The sequence below is a fragment of the Clinocottus analis genome, unplaced genomic scaffold, assembly GCF_023055335.1.
Source record: "Clinocottus analis isolate CAN_PGR_092001 unplaced genomic scaffold, fCliAna1.0.p SCAF_17, whole genome shotgun sequence".
Lineage (NCBI taxonomy): Eukaryota > Metazoa > Chordata > Actinopteri > Perciformes > Cottidae > Clinocottus > Clinocottus analis.
This window is the reverse complement of record NW_027175898.1, coordinates 5,764,343-5,776,177: the sequence shown is the minus strand read 5'-3', so window position 1 is coordinate 5,776,177 and position 11,835 is coordinate 5,764,343. Positions and strand designations below refer to the sequence as shown.

The 11,835-nt window shown below is 41.2% G+C and overlaps 1 pseudogene; it reads left to right on the top strand.

The window, feature by feature from the left end:
- The first annotated feature begins 1,311 nt into the window (after window positions 1-1,311).
- Window positions 1,312-3,177, top strand: LOC137788038 (cytochrome P450 1B1 pseudogene; annotated as a pseudogene).
- The last annotated feature ends 8,658 nt before the right edge of the window (window positions 3,178-11,835 follow it).

Here is an 11,835-nt window from a genome sequence, read left to right as displayed (position 1 = left end):
TGTGTCTGTTTAATTGTCACACAATCTCACAATACTCTTCTAAACTTGCTGAGCAAGGTGTACGTGTTCAACTAGAACCACATTTTCAGTCTCAAAGCATTTTCTTCAGCTAGTGTTGGTCCTGTGAGATATGTGCCAACAATGTGATATTAGGCAACATCACTCTGTGTACTCATTGTTAAGAAAATACAAACCTCTGGAATAATATACTTGTGGCTGAACACCACTGAAACCAAAGCTGATGAGTTTTTTATTACTTCTTCCTTTTGTTGCACAAGCACCCACATAAACAGATTTATAGATAAACTGAATTATCTTTCAAACTATTTTGATCCAGCCACAACTCTAGCAGCTACGTTATCTTGGTTAGTTTGAAGAGATGTTATGCCAACAATAATGTTGTATATATGTTTTTATGGAGCATAATAAATCCTGCCGTTTGGATCTGTTTAGAGTTTGTATCTGAAGCCCTCAGCTTTCCTCATGATATCCCAGAGCCTTTTTTTCCCCCTGCATGGTTATAATTAACAGCTTGGCTGTAAATAACAGAAACTAAATCATGTTTAAAATGGCCATGGAAAGTCCATAGGAAAGTGCAAACAGCAAAGTCAACTCCAGCTTATTGTCCGTTACTTAGACCAGGGGTTCTCAACATTTTTTCAGTGACGTACCCCCCGCGACATTTTCTTTAGTCGAGTACACACTGACCAGTGCAAAGCATTTTTGGCTGAACTTAAGATGTAATACACAGGACCGTGCCATCGGTGTCTGATTTAATATATAATATACACAATTCAGTTCATGAACGTACTCTTATATTTTATTGAATATTTAGTACATAACAATTTTAAAGGATTTTTTAATGGATGCTTATTTTAAATATATATATTTTTTAAATCTCACATTTGAGAACCACTGACTGAGATTATGCACTACAAGTTATCTTAATCCATCAATTCCATCACATTGCTAAAGTGCCTTTTTTTCAACATGAACAACTTAATATAATATATTTTGTAAGAAATACCTGTCAGGCCACCCATGAGTATAGTCCCATGATAATTTATATGTATTTCTTTGGCAATATAGCTGTAAATCTGTCGATTTTGGCAACAGTCTATTAGTTAGCTGCTCTCCCTTTCCGTCATTCTACAAGCGACCCGAGTGGGAATAGGACTAAGATTTGCAGGCTGTGGTCAAAGTAGGAGGAGAGAGATAATAAAAAAACCTGAGTCGCTGACCCCTCCCACCATGGAGATACATATAAGAAAGTGTTATGGCTTGAACCTGATCAAGCCCTTCTCACTTGCTCACTTGCTTCTGAGGCAGCGTGTGAGTGTATTGTATCTCTGCTTCTTTGTCAGTCCGTTTATAATATTGGTGGATAAAACATTTAGAAATAGTTTTTTAAGACTGCACAACCAGGGACCTCTGGAAATAGTGTTCCATTTTCAGTAAAAAAAAAAAAAAAAAAAAGCTGCCATTTTGTTTGACGAAGCAGATACTTCAAATACAGGCGGAAACAATGGCTCAAATGGACACAAAGTTCGGTGTGAAGGGCAGCAGCATCATCAGGGAATGGAGTGGACAGGTCCAGCCTGCTCTGGTCGCCTCTTTGGTTTTCCTCTTCTGTCTGGAAGCCTGCCTGTGGGTCAGAAACCTCAGGCTGAAGAAAAGACTGCCGGGACCCTTCGCCTGGCCGGTGGTGGGCAACGCCATGCAGCTGGGCCAGATGCCTCACATCACCTTCGCCAAGCTGGCCAAAAAATACGGCAACGTGTACCAGATACGTCTGGGCTGCAGCGACATCGTGGTTCTGAATGGAGACAGGGCGATACGGGAGGCGCTCGTAGAGCACAGCACCGAGTTTGCAGGCAGACCAAACTTTGTCTCTTTTCAGGCTGTCGGAGGGGGTAAAAGTATGACTTTCAGCAATTACAGCAAACAGTGGAAGATGCACAGGAAAATTGCTCAATCAACCATCAGAGCATTCTCATCGGCCAACAGCCAGACCAAAAAAGCCTTTGAGCAGCAAATTGTTGCTGAAGCCACAGAGCTAGTTGAGATTTTCCTTAAACTCAGTGCTCACGGCCAGTTTTTCAACCCCGCTCATGAGCTGACAGTAGCTGCAGCTAATGTGATTTGTGCCTTGTGCTTTGGAGCGCGTTATGGACATGAGGATGTTGAGTTTAGAGCCTTGCTAGAGAGGGCAGATAAGTTTGGAGAGACAATAGGGGCTGGCAGCTTGGTAGATGTGATGCCATGGCTCCAGTTTTTCCCGAATCCAGTCCGCAGAATGTTCAAGAGCTTCAAGGACCTGAATCACGAGTTCTTTGGGTTTGTCCAGAACAAGGTGGAGGCGCACAGAGAGACATTTGATCCCGAGGTAACGAGGGATATGAGCGATGCCATTATCGGTGTGATTGACAACGCGGATAGTGACAACGGGCTCACCAAAGGCCACACAGAGGGGACGGTGTCCGATCTGATTGGTGCCGGTCTGGACACCATCTCCACTGCTCTTCACTGGATCATTCTTCTGTTGGCTAAATACCCTGAAATACAAATCAAACTCCATGAGCTCATTGATAAAGTGGTGGGGCGAAACAGACTGCCATCAATTGAGGACCGAAGCAGCCTGGCACACCTGGACGCCTTCATCTACGAGACCATGCGCTTCACCAGCTTCGTCCCCGTCACCATCCCCCACTCCACCACCTCAGACGTCACCATCGAGGGTCTCCACATCCCCAAAGACACGGTGGTCTTCATCAATCAGTGGTCCGTCAATCACGACCCCTTGAAGTGGAAGGACCCTCACATTTTTGACCCCTCACGCTTCCTGGATGAAGAGGGCTCCCTAGATAAGGACCTCGCCAACAATGTTATGATCTTCTCAGCAGGGAAGAGAAGATGTATCGGGGACCAGATTGCTAAAGTTGAGATGTTTTTGTTCTTTGCAATTCTACTCCACCAGTGCAGCTTTGAGAAATGTGCCAATGAGGACTTGTCTTTAAAAAGCTCCTATGGGTTAACACTGAGGCCTTTACATTACAAGATTACTGCCAAACTCAGAACTACTGGGAGGTGACTTAAACTGTTGTAAAACTGGGTTTCCAATTAAAGAACAGCAATGCAATATAAGGTATGTGTTCTTAAATATTGATATATATATATATGTATCAAATAGGACATTTATGCAATAAGCTTAAATTAACCTAAAACATGAAAAAGATAAGCTTTGCAATGACTTTGCCACGTCACGTACAGAAAAACAGAAACAAATGCAATGAAAGTTTTGAAGTCTTTGCCCTGAACCACAATTCATAATAAACTTTAAGAATGTATTGTTATTTATATGAGGGTATTTAGTGGAGTCACCCTAAATCGCAACATAAACTGGTGGTGCTGAATCAGTTTTACTTCAAGCATTTTGTTTTTCTCGCTGTTGGGGAGAAGTCTTGTGCCAGCTGTGTGGTCTCAGCTAAGAAGTTATTCACCCACACACTAATTTATCTTCCTATGTATTGAAGCTTTTTCAGAATTGAACTTAATACAAATATAGCATGCAAGTCATGTACATTCATGTAATCTTAAATCATGCATAATAATAATAAAAATGTTGTGCTCTGAAAGTAATTCATGTCACATATAACAAACTGTGTGTCAGAAAGCCTCTAATCTAATTGCCGGTCATACTGTTCCTTTACTGTCCCTTTACTGCATGATACATCACTCCTCAGCATCATTCATTATATGAATAACACGCTAAATAAGGTTTTCATAATCAACCCAGTGTAATGCAATCTGTACAATGCGCAATAAACATGTTGTACTGATGTCAAACTGAATCAGTCAGATTTCTTTGTCACAGCAGCCAAAGTGTTGGAACTACAGAGAGGTCAAAGAGATAATAATAGATCCTGATGGCTGGTAATAGTGTTGTTGTGTAAGATTAATATACGTTACAGGCCCTGCATGCTCCTGTTCTGCTGCCCTTACGAGCAGGCTGTGACTCATGCATCGGTACAGGCAATAGTCAGAAGTCACGAGGTTCACTCGTCAATATTTAACAGGGAGCGCGTTGTACTTTGACTGCTGTACTTTGACTGCTATACTTTGACTGCTGTACTTTTGACTACTTTACTTTTATTCCCCTGAACAAACACATTCAGTTTAAGCCAGCAGTGCTATTTCCCATGTATCAATGAACTAAGCAGTATTTTTGTTCTTTCATTGACATCATAAGCAATACAAAGTGTGAAATAATAAAGACTACAGATATAAAACACACTAATTGTGTCATTAGGAAGCAGGCAAATTACTTTGAGTTAATTAAATCAACATAACCTATAATACTTAACTTTACGTGTTTTCTGATGATGATACATGTTTTGGAGTATTTTTAAATTGTTGTATTTCCACTTTTACTTAAGTAAGAGCTAAGTATTTTTTCCACCAATCTTAGCTGTCAGACACAAACTCATATAACAAAACAATGATGATCATTTTTATGTCAATGATGTCATTTTTCATGGCTTCCAAATGCTGTTTACCGGCCTTTAACCTGACATGACCCCACTTGTCATGTCTGCCATGGTGAATATTACGCTTTCCATATATATATATATATATATATATATATATATATATATATATATATATATATATATATATCAACTTCAGGATTTAAAATGGCGATCATATGATATCTATCAACATCAACCAACAGTCGAGAACCTTACAAAAATTCTTCCTCCTGACTCACTTTCTTTATTTTGGCAAAACCAAAACCACCCAATTGCTGTAAGTATGGTAGATAAATATTAGTTGAGATGTGTGTTAGCAGTGTATCTCATTCCACCTCTTCCTTTTATCTCCCCTTCCAGGCCACATGGGAGCATTTCCTCAGCGCCTGGTGCTAGTCTACCTGCGTATTTGCAGAAGCAGCTGTGGCTGAGCTCAGAGGGAGGCTTGTTTTCACTGCGGTCAATACTGAGCAGGCTGAAGACATTCTGTACTGCAACAAGCTCTCTCTCCCTCTCCTTGCTCTGACACAGCGAGGACCCTAGAGGGGAGGAATGGGCCGCCGAAACTCCCCCGTTTCCATCACTGCTTCCCAAAACATCCTTGAAATGTGTCCAGCTGAAAGACTCCCTTTCACCCCGAGTCACCGTCTCTCTGCTCCACATAGCCGCAGCCTTCGACCTGCCGAGTTTCACTCCTTAAAGGAAAACAGAAAAGTGTACAGGCTGAGCTTATTCACGCTCTGCACATATATGGAACCACAGAGACAACTCCCACAAGGTTCTCTCCTCCACCACCAGACACGGCACTCAATCTAAAAACCCCTTTCTTCTGCTCGAGGTTTCACATGCAAACTGCAGTCGCTGTTTGGGAGATGACACAAAGTGAGGTAGAATTACTTGGAAGCAGACAAACGCAAATCTCCAGAAAATCTCCTCCCCTTCCATCATCTGCTGCAACACAACAGGACACTGTGTCTGAGCGGGAAGTGGCCTCGCGCTCGTACTCAGTCGGTCTTCAACACCAACACACCGACCACAGCTACGTTTAAAATCCAAAATGTTGCAGACAAATAAGATGACTGTAATTCTGTGTACTCTCAGTTCTGACCCACAGCATCAAAGATCAAAACAGCTCATTAATCATTCGACTGCAAAAAAAAAAAATGGAAGTATCCCAGTAAACATTTTTTTAAATAGCAAGAACCAACAGGCTTTGTGGGGAAAGAAGAAGGCAAGGCTTCATAACTTTTCCCCGGAGAATACATTGGACGGACAAAGGTGACAACAAGTCAAATAAACGTCTCACTTCTGTCTATTTAGCACTATTTTAACAATATAGTTTTGCCTCAGTTTATAGAAACACCGCAATAGAAATGTCGTCTTTTGCCTGACTCTTTAGTCATCCCATCCCTTCTGAACTGAGGCTGCATCTTTAAAAGTCATCCTGTCATCAGAGCACATGGCAATGTGCAAAAAAACTCCATTGTATCCAACACAAAATGGAAATAGCTGTAATTTGAATGCTGATTCAATGTAATATATTCCACAGTAGATGTGTGATGTTCCATTTTATAGCTCAAAAAATGTTTCCCCTCTGTGGAATTATGTCATTGACATAAACACTGAGCATCGGTTATACTAATGTTCCAGTTGACATTATAATCAAGTCATGCCACCTTTAAGTTTGGTATCCTGCTCTACGCTCTGTGTTTTAGCACATCACTGACTTGGAGTGCAACGATTAGTGACCCTTCACTTTGCGTTTTGGAAAAACTCAACCATAATAAATACATCTGAAGTGATCCTTTTCAATACACAATTACCCAACTCATTATTATAGGGCGGGACGGTTAGATGCTTCGTGTTTTGTCCGTGTTTTGGAGCAGTGGCAAGGAGAGGACCTTTGATACAAAACAACACAATGTGCGGTTCCATTCGCCAATATTTCTTTCCATATAACAAACAATTATTTTCAGGAAGTGCATGAGGATGTGATCCGTGATGGTCAGTATACATACGCGGCTAGCATGTGGTTTTTGTTCATGAATGGGCGCGTACACCACGACCTGACACAGTCACTTATATTAACTTTGTTTAAGTGCCCATTTTTGGTTGGTATGGAAACTGAGCAACCCGTCCCGTTTGATTTATGTTAAATTGCAACGTGACTGCCAGCGCAGAAAGCGCTGTAGTGTGACGTAAGTAGCGCTCTAGTGTACCGTCTCCTCTAGTACGCCCTCGTCCATCACTGAGACGCGCTAATATGACGGCCGAGGTCGAGTAATGTTTTCCCATCTTTTGTGTGTGCACTGCGAGCGGTGATGTCGCTATCAAACTGCATTAGCACCAGTCAGATTCTTCACTGTCTAAACAGCTGCACTTTTTTTTTTACTGTATAATCAAGAGCTATTTAGCAAATGAGACTTCTCTAGTATATATCCTACAAATAGCTCATGATGTCATCCATCTCATGATAAAAATCTGTGGTGGTGGACCTAAGAGAGGTTCAGCACCTTCAGCAGGCCATTAATCTTGTGCAGTGTCAGAGATAGCGGTGTGACTCAGACGATAACAAACCACTGGCACCGCTCTTGTGTAATCCAGACGGGAAGATCTTTGAGAGACACATACGTACGTGTATCTCTGGGAAGCAGACGTCTCTGCTTTGTTTTGAAAAGGGAGGAAATAAATCAGATTATTTCTCTGTGTATTTTTTCAAGTAACATGAGAACGTTGGAAACACTCAACAGAGTGATATCCCATGCATGAGTGGGAGAGAGACCTACGATAACAAGCAGACGTGCAGATCAGTGCAACTTTTCACTTTTTTGAAAAAGCAATGATATTGATGGATTTTTTTTGTTCATAGCAAAAAAGATTAACTGGAAAATAATCTTGGAAAAGTTGAACTAAAACTTCAAACATTCTCTCTTTATAGTGCACTTTCTCGCACTATTTTATTCACAAGATAGTTGACCCATCATGAGCAATAACGCCTGTTTCTCAGTCACCAATTCAACCCAAAGCTTTTGGATTGGGGTTGTGGTCAAAGTTCAACACACGTCAACGTATTCTACACCAAACTTACTTGGTGAATGGAGGATTGTCATATGGAAATAAGAAAAAGGGGATTCATCAAACTTTTGCAACAAAGTTGAAGGCAGGCTGTAGCCTCCTGGCCTGAAAAGTGAAGCCAATGTGGAAATGGCTTGAACTTGCATTCTTTCTAACAACAACCTTCTCCGGTTGTAGGAAGAAGACATATTTGTATCGATGTCTATGAGAGTAAATGTTGTAAACATGAGTTTATGGTCTCAATAGCTAGTTTTAAGTCTTCTTCATGCAGATGTAAGGTCATTTAGTAAATTATCATTCCATTAAAAGTTAAAAAAAAAGACACTAGAGCAAGGTATGCTTTAGGGCGGGGCTACCTCGTTATTGACAGATCGCTACAATGGCGTTGTCCGTTCTGCGAGTTGTCTGTGTTTTTGTTTTAAAACTTCCACAATGTGTTTTCAGTTTATGAAAGCTAATGTCAACATTTTGACAAACCAAATGCCTCATTCAGTACTACTGAGCTCCACCTCCTTGTGTCACGTACAGGAAGAACTACATGGCGACGGCCAAAATGCAGAATTACAACAGACAATAAATGGTTAATCTTAGTCTGAACATCCTAAATCAAAAGCAATCAAAGAGTCTGCGTCTGTGGTCTGAAAAAATGGCATTGGCACAATGCAGATGGTAATCTTCTGAATCCACAATGAAGATGTAATATTTTACAATCACTGGGAAGAATATGAGAAAAACATATTTCCATCATTGACCTCGAGGCTAATCGAGATGCGGTCTTTCATATCCACTGTTTCAGAGAACTGACTGAGGAGTCTGGCTGAACTGTCTTTGTGTAATCATCATTATTCTTGACGAACAACATAATGCCTGTCATAATCCGACTCAGTTTTGTACAGCAGTGTTTGTATGTGATATTATAGCTGCTGTATTAGGATATGAAATATCTTCTAACCGTCTCCCTGACAAAAAAAAAGTCACATGATCTTATGTCAAACAAGCTACCCATAATTCCACTCTCCACTGCGGCAGAACTCTTGTCCTTCTATCTTTCTCTTTCACGCCATCCCACTTCAAGCCCACTTCTTGGCAATGCTTTACGCCAAACCAAAACAATTTAGCAATAAGCTATTTGCGTTCGTAGGGATTCATTTTAATTTGTTTTTACATTTTCCTTTTGTAGTGGGTCCGATTGCCTGTCAGAGTTTCCCCACTCACATAGAGAAGAACGGTTTGCTGGAGCTGACCACTCTGCTGAAAATACTTCGCCCTGTTAAGACTTGAATGCTTGGAGCATGTTGGCTTGTTGTCTGCGTGGGATGTTATATTTCAGTTCCTGTTATCCTACATGACCATTTCACAGTCTACATTGTGAAATGATCTACGCTCTGCCTATTTTCACAAGGTTTTACTTCACTGAGAATTCCTTTTTTTATAAAAGACTATGAGGACTCTACATTTAAAATGTTTAAGAATTATTCCAAAACATTTTAGGTTGACATGTTTGTGTATATGGTGGTTTTTGGTTTAGAATTTATTCTTTACTTGTTTACAACCGTCTGATAAAAGAAATCAGCCTTGATGATGCAGCTTCGGTCAGTATTCAGAGTTCAACTCAGTTCACGTGGACCCGCCTGTACGCCGTACACATAGACATGCTAAGACGCTATGCGTACCCAGTGGTTTATTTAGCACTCATTAGCTTCCTGGCAGCACACTGGGTACCAGCACAGCAGCACAGAAGCAGTTTGTAGGCACCACGAGAGGTCTGTGTGTCCTGTCCAGCTCAGTGCTCTCTGAATCTGTTGATCATCAGTAATAATGGCTGCAACAACTAATCAATTAAAATATATTTGAACTAGTGGCTATCTTGCAATAAGGTCACATATGCATTTTCAAGCTCTGTCTCACGCTCTCACTATGCCGAGGCAAATCTCACGAAAAAAAATCACACAGTGTCCAGGGACACGAGCCAGCAGATAAAGTCATCTACTGTCAAGTGTTGTCACTGCACTTGGTCGGGCACCTCCCATTGCTCGCAGGGGGAGAGAGAAGGAAGCTGGAGAAAGAGTAGACAAAGGTAACTTAAAAAAAGTCAGTTTGTATAAAAAAAATATAATATAAATTACTGTCAATCTCACATTTGCACCATCTTAGAGAGAGAGGAAGCAGGAGACAGCAGGGCGGGCATATGCGTAGTCAGAGTGGATGACATGGTGAAGTTAGTATCGCACTGCTTCCTATTAACAAAAATCCAAAGGGATTTCTCTTTGGATTTTTGATTATTGCAGAAAATAAGCTCTGTGCAACGTTCAAGGGTTATTAACGACGTTGCGATGAGGTTGTGACTATAACAGTTTGTAGTCTAATTTAGCCACTTTTAGCAACTGCCTGTTTTAAGAGACTTCAAAAGCTTAAAAATTGTATCTGCTGACGTGTTTTATAATGTAGAACAAAACGTTAACATCTCCTACGCTTGTGTTAACCACAGACCTCATTTCAGGGATCTGACCAAAGCTCATTAAACAAACACATTGACTTTGAGATAAGTAAGTGCGAATACACTTGAAACTAATTTCAGACTTATTCCTGCAGTGTTCTAGAGAGAGCACAAAAATAGTCTGTATTGCTGTAAAAAACCATGAGAGACAGAGAAAACCCCTTTCTCAGCACCTATAGCCATATATATATATATATATATATATATATATATATATATATATATATATATATATATACACACACACACACACACACACACACACACACACACACACACACACACACACACACACACTCACACTGTCTAGAATTGTTGATGAATTGATGAATTTGTGAGAACTCACCACTGACTTTTGGGTCGGTATAAGTGAAAGCTAGATGGCAAAGAATGCCATCATAAAGTGAAGGCAGTGAGCCAGCCAATGCTGCGCCTTGAGAAGTTAATTCTACTCCAATTGAATCTAATTCAATTTAAAAACCAAGGTGACAGAGAAACGTATCCCGTCTGTTTTTTTCTCTGTTTTTTCTTGCTGTTCTAAAGCCAATACTTGATAAAGTTTGTACGTTAAAACAGACCAAAGCTTCCAAAGAGTATTCATGCTAATTGGCTGTCATTAGGGTGGAAAGACACTGAAGCGTAACGACATATTAATACTTTTCTCATTTCTTTTCGCAGCCCGTCTTCTTGTGACACACAGGCACAGCTAATACTCGGTTAGACAAGCATCCAACAATTCCTCGAAAACAGATGTCGACAGGATGTCAAACGTGTGGATGAGGGTGACTCTCCGAGTTTCATCACAGGCTGCAAACAGGCATCTGACTGGGTGCAGGGGGCCACTCAGGACAGAGCGAGAGGTCCTGGAACACAGCTTGAGCTGGAGCGGAGGTGCGGATCATAAAGAAAAACAGACGGGGGATGAAGGGTGCTTATGGAAATGCTGGGGCTAACACAAGGTTCCGGAGACACCGTTTACTCAGCCTGCCAGCATTAGAGGACTTGGCCGGCGGTTCCTCTGCGAACTGGATCCCACGTAGGGAAAAAGCCAGAGAGGACTCAGAAGGCGATCGTGTTCAGAGCGTTTGTGCGGTGGCATCGTATCCACTCAGTGTTCCAGAGTGAAATTAGAAGTCAAATTCATGGCAATATTTCTGATTTTCTGCATACCGGTTCATCATCTCCAGCTCCCACTTGAGAGAACACAAGTTCACTGGCGTGTAAAGCCATGCAGAGCGATTGATGACAACAAATCTGAGTTACAGCATTAAATCTTTGGTGGGTGATCTCATGGCGTTATGTAAGACAGCGGTGCCCGTGCCAGACCCTCAGACAGAGTGCAGGGGAGACATTCAGGTGCATGCCGCTGAGCACGCAGCTCTCTTCTTTGCCTTCCATACTTGGAAATAGTCTTTTGAGCTCGCTCAACTTGCTTACCCCAATAACAATTCCCAGCCAAGCCTTTTAAAGAGGTCGGGTAGTAAAATGTTTTTGAAATACTGAAAGCTTTCATGTTTACAATGAAGAAAACAACATAAATTTAAACAGTTTAAATAACATAACTCTCGTGCATCAGCGCAGCAGCTCCTGGTGATTACAACATTGTGTTTAGGCAGAAAAGGAGTTAACACATGTGCAGTGAGCTACCTCTGTCTGAACCGTAGTGGCTGTGGGACCGCTCACAGAAGACCGCTTTCAAATACAATGACATATTTGTGCAAATTCTAGCCACTT